This window comes from Drosophila novamexicana, unplaced genomic scaffold, assembly GCF_003285875.2.
Source record: "Drosophila novamexicana strain 15010-1031.04,08,12 unplaced genomic scaffold, DnovRS2.1 tig00001741-arrow-arrow-pilon, whole genome shotgun sequence".
Lineage (NCBI taxonomy): Eukaryota > Metazoa > Arthropoda > Insecta > Diptera > Drosophilidae > Drosophila > Drosophila novamexicana.
This window is the reverse complement of record NW_020824885.1, coordinates 314189-320325: the sequence shown is the minus strand read 5'-3', so window position 1 is coordinate 320325 and position 6137 is coordinate 314189.

Genomic DNA, 6137 nt, shown 5'->3' with positions numbered 1-6137 from the left:
AAAGTTGAACAATTTTTGCTTTAAATAACTTCTGGTTCAATTGAAGAAACATTACGGACAGAGCCAGGCTCGAGGCATTCATATCTTCGACCCCTTTACATTTATTTAATTATATTTCGTAAATGCCAATTTCGGATTACAATTTGAAGCAATGCTTTCAGCAAAACGGACGATTGAACTTTGAATTTAATTTTATTCAAATTTTGAAAAATATAACAAACCAAGTAAAACAAGCTCACGAACCGTGGTAGCGATGCGCCACACAATTTCTTCTTTTACCTTTCTCTAGTAATTTGTTGACTATTTTGCAGGTTTCCAAATTCCACGATCCCGCTTATGCATAGTCATGTTCCCTATCCACTTTTTCCACTTGTGTCATTGTAGAGTGCTGGGTTAGAGGAAGACAGCTCCGATCTCATAAAGCACATATATGTCCTTGATCACGAACAACGGATGAGTTCTTAAAGCCATAGTCATGCTGCTGGAATCTGTCAGATGGAATCACTATATCAGAGAGTTGCCAAAGAAACGAAGGGTAAGGCATTTACTTCATGTATGAAAATTCACAAGTTTTATAATGCTTTCTATATGTAAGCAAAATCATATCCAAATCGGATCACTCTAATGCAAGGCTGGATACTCCATACTCTGCAATTGCGAACTGCAGAATGCCCTGCGAATATCTGCAATGTAAGGTATTTAGTGTATTTAATCTTCGGCGTGCCATTCTTTCTTGATGTTTTTTTTTTTTTATTTGTATTATTCCAGAGCTATTCTTATATCTCTCAGTCGTAATTCCTTTGGCAGAGTTTTTTTTTGTTCGCTTTAATTTCGTGCAGTTTCTTTTTGTGCGTATTACGAAAGCAGCTGCGACCGCTGCTTTCTATAGAACTGTGCAAACAAAGTGCAGTGTCCGGCACACACACACACACAACTATATATATACACACAACTATATATATATATAAAAAACATTCCATACTGTTTTTTAAATGACTTCTACTTTTGTTTCTTTTGCCTTTCTCTTTTTACATTCATTGTTTTCCATGAATGAACAGCTGCTGGTGCCAAAGTGTGGCAGAGCGAGTGAGAGAGAAAAAGAGAGAAAGAGAGAGAGAGAGGGGGGGAGAGAGAAAGCAAAAGAGAGTATGTATGGTGTTTTGGGGGCGTGGCATAGCCAGGCACAGGCGAGGCACACAATGCGAAAAATTAATTCTCGCAAATGCGTTTACAATTGCGTAATAGTCAAGTTACTCGATTTACTTGGTGTTAGGGGAGGGGCTAGCGGGGCTGGTCTGCGGCTGACTAGCAGTTGCATTAAGCCATAAGCTGCAACAAATGACACTCACACTAACACACGCTCGCACGCTTTCGTGCTGCCGTCCTTTTGTGGTCGACGACAGGCGACCAAAAAAGTATGCTACGATATTTTTCTTAGATTTATTTAGTTTGCTTGAACTTATTTTATTTGCATAAGACAAGATTGCGCTAGATAATACCTTCTTTATGTCTACCAATAGAAGAGACACATTTTGGATTGTGGACCAGCGTTTCGTTAACAGCCTGGCAGATAGATTTACGACAATTTTCAATGCCCGTAAGCTGCGTTTTCGCTTAACAGGGGAACAGCGATATGCAGGTATTATATATTTATGTAATATTTAATATGACATGAATATTGTGGTCTGGTGAAATGAGTTATCGCCACATTATCGCCAAGGGTGGTAAAAAGGCGATACCATTCATGTTAAACGAATATAAAGTGTTTAACATTTTATGCTTGATCAGTAGCAGCAGCCGAGTCGTTATAGCCAGGCTCAACTGTCTGTAGGAGTTCGTCTCGCTGTTAAACCAGCTCATATGTGGGAACGCGATCAAATGTAATCAAATAGTATCAGTCGGAAAAGAAGCTTTTGCTTTAACAATGTTTTAAAGTTATCTCGACCATACGTTTGGATTTAATTGTTATACAACCTTACGCGCATATCTGCATATATATTGCATAAATGGCTAAAAGCTTAAGTTTGAAGCTAAACTTTTATCCGCCTTCTTTTTGCAAACTCATAGTATTTCAACTGATTTCTCAGCTATCGCCATGCTCTCTTCTAGGCGATAAATAATAAAATCGGTGCTCTTGTTAATAGCATGCCGCCGAATTCGCGAGGTTAAAGCTATTGTTAAAGCATATTCTTGCTCCACATATTGCCATTTAAGTTTTGTACTTTTCATTTAATTGCAATTAAATACTTTCAATTATTGACACACTATCTCTCTGGCTCAAAGCTAATTGAAAGCTTAAAATTGTGGGTGTGTGCGTGTGCGTGGGCGTGCATGTGTGTGCGTGAGTCGAAATACGCATAATTTGCATTGTTGTTTGGCTCTTAAGAGCCCCACACGCTCGTCGCCCGCCCCTTGTGCGGTTAACCTAATTCGCTTTAATTAACATTGCCGCATATTTAATCTCGCAAACATTGCAACACTCACACACATACACACACACACACACATAGGTGTTTAGTTCGCTTTTCAATTAAGTTGCGCATATATTTTTTCTTTTCATTTTTCCCTGCGTTCGCTTTTTATTTGCTTTCGTTTTTTATCCGCCTGCTTGTTGTTGCTGTTGCTGCTCATCGCTTGTCAAATGGTTTCTAATTACACACAGCTGCCACGCCCCTCTGGACGCCCACTTGACTCGGTTGACTGACTTAATTACAAATTGCATTATTTATCGTGCAACAAAGTTCGTCAAACTGCAACGCGAGGCAGCTCTCGGGTTGCAGCAGTAGCTCAGAAGGATAATCATCAGCATTTCGAATGTGTTAATGCAATTTGTGTGCGAATGTGAGCTTTCGCGCGCGTGTGTGTCTGTGTGTGTGTGTGTGTTAATAGAGCAAATGCAGTCTGGCGCAGGGGGCCACATCACTGGGTCGTATCATCAAATATTCTTTTATAGTATGCGAAGGGGTTAAGCAGCAAAAAGTTTGCAAGTTGTGCGACTGTTTGCATGATTACGCTACAGTGGACACTCATTATATGCGACATAGTTTGCACAATTCGCCAGAGCTTAACGATTGTTATTGTATAATTGACAAGTGCTGGCATTTAATTGTGGGCTCTGCCGGGACCATAGGCATTACATGAAATCTTTACAATTATCGTTTCCACTCATTCTCGGCACTTTGGAATGAAATATTTACCTTGAGTAGGAAAGCATATTTATCAAAATCATTTAAACACATGTCCAATGACATGCTTAAGCTCGTTCTAAATGATAATTCCATAAGCATTATGCTCTGGTCTATTGACATATTTGTAATCTTCTTGATGGGATATTTCCAGCAAGTGAATTGTCGCTTGCTTTAAAGATTCTAACAACTGTGCAATAAGGTTTTCAGTGGTATTCACGCGAGGATTATTAAATGTTTTCTTTTCTTTTTAATTTAAATAAATGTTCTTTTGGTGCGAGTTGACGCCTAGCGAGTGTTCTCTGTGCCAGCAGCATGCACAATAAATATTTGCACAGATTTGAAAGGGTTGTTGATGTCGTGCAACTTTTGGACGCGTCTGTGGGCCAGCCGCAGCCTTAAAGCTGTAGGTACCACACACACACACACACGCATGAGCATGCATATGTAATATGCTGAAGATATGAGCCGCCTTTTGTCTGTGTGTATGTGTGTGTGTGTGCTTGTGAGCACGTTTGTGGCTATGCCCAAGTTGATTAAAATCCGTACCCCTTCGAAGCCTCAGGCCCCCCTACAGCCAACCCCTTCCACCTTATTCCGCCTTTTTAGTCATTCAGTCAGCTAGATACACACACGCACACACACAACTGATTTTGCATATATGTGTTTGTGTGCTGGTGTGTGCCACGCGACTGTGACTGCTCTCTTTGCCCTGGCAGCTCACACAGTGACCCAAAGGCGACACGCAAATGAAAGGAACGCAAAGACTCAGCAGAGGCGCCCAAGCAAGGGACCTTACGCGTCCGTTTCGGCAAAGCCAACTCAAGTGATTCGTTAGCTTTGCATGGCAACAGAATGTACCAAACGTTCCAGTGCATAAAACGGCAAAGCAAACTGTTTTGTGTAGCATTATCAAAAGTGAACTTCAAGTGCGCCGCCTCGCAGCTGGCTCGCGAGTGGTTCAACAATAAGAGCTACAGTAACAATCTATTGTGTTAGAAAATCAGCTTTTCTTATGGAAAGCGGCTTATAAAAAAGTTGCTTTTGGTGCAACAGCGGCTAACTGATATTTCTTTAGTTGCACAAATTGGTTTAGAAACATGAACCAGTTCGGTTCAGTTGAACCAAGTCAAAATTCATTTGAATGGATTCAAATATTTAATGACAAAGAAAAGTTTCTTATATGTGAACCGGTTTGAAGATGTTTTCAAACTGGTTCCATGATGGTTCAAAGATACATTTTTAGCCAAAAGTTTTAATAAATCGGCCTTCTTTTGCGTTTTGAATCTACTTTACTATTGACGCTTATTGAGCTGGTCCATGTTCAGTCATTTAAATTGGTTCCACAGCGGCGTATTTTCCATTTTCCCAAACTTTGTTGTGTTTCCACTAGACCCACGTTTGGTGTTTCTCTTCACAATTGGCGATAAATCTTAAAAAGTGTTCTTACTCCACATTTTTCACATCAAATTTCTGTGTGAACTTTACAAATAAATGAAAAGCCTGAGAATTTGGCACTTCCCAGAAATGGAATGTGCATTTTCATTTGGCTACGAGCTGCCAAGGCTGTCAAGGCAAAATATTTGCTAAATATTAAATATTTAAACAAAAAAGAAGAAACAGAGCAGACTCCTTTGGCCAAACGCTGCAAGAACCAATAGCCAGAATTAAATGTTTACACATGAATTTTATTGTTGATTGCCCCACAAGTGTAAATATACAAATATATATTTTCGTTTACAAAATATATAATTTATCGAATATGAATAACAGTTTACCAATTTCGTTAATATCAATAGAAAACTACTGAGGTATCGAGCGCATTCAATAATCGAGTAGAGTAATCGATTCTGCATTCATTTGCAACAACTGTCTTTGCAATTGAAACTTTCTACTGCTTCTTAGATTTTGGCGTTTGAGTTCGATTGAGTTTTTTTCATCTGTAAGCCGGCTCAGTAGTGTTTATAAAAAGCAAGGTAATATTGCTCGGCGGATATATGTTCGCATATTCCATCTCTGAACCGATTCTTGTTACCTATAAAATCTGTTGGGTATAAAGTTAGCTATAGCACAGTCAATAAGCTGTGGACCGGTTTACAACTAGATCGCCACTGGTTCAATCAGCAAATGAGCGGCTTTCATCAACGTAACTAAATAAGCCATTAGCCTGATGTCTGGCATGTGAAATGCCAAAGCTCCTGCATATAAAAGCAGCTGTCCAGCCTGACATCGCGTTCACAGCTCGTTTCGGTTCGGGTCGGTTCGGCATAAGTGAAATGAAGCCCGTCTCGCTATGTGCCTCTTGGAGGTCACCTTAATTATGGTCACAATTAACAGTTGGAAATTCGTTGGGCGCTGCATTTGGACTAGATGCAACGTGCCGCATCCCAACTCTCACTTGCCATTCACATGCGGGGACACATTTCATTTCATTTGGCATGACCTGACAGAGGCTCTATACATATATGCATATATATATATTTATATGTGACCGTGTCTGTGTATGGGTGTAATCTCATTACAAATTCAAATGTGCTGCGGCTGTGCGTCAACGTTGGCCTCTAGAGCTACCCCCGTCCACGCCCGCAATGCCCTTGTCAACCCTCCGCAGTGTGGACATGGCAAATGCTGCCACCGCGTTGTCACTCAATTATGTGCCATGTGTGCGCGACATAGCACACTTTTCAACACTGTCCAAAGATGAAGCCACACGGCGCAACACACGATAACGGCGTGCAACAGCAGCAGCAGCAGTGGCACGAGCAGGAACAGTGGCAGTAGCGGGAGCAGCAGGCCGAGAGACAAATGAGCTGCTGGAGAACTGAAGAGCTCAAGTGGGCTGCAGTTGAGCGTTGAACGTTGTCCTCTGACCAGGTTACAACGCTTCAATGGATTTGCATACGAGTGCAAATTGGAGATATCTGAGTAGCTAATTAGAATGGTGGCTAGTTG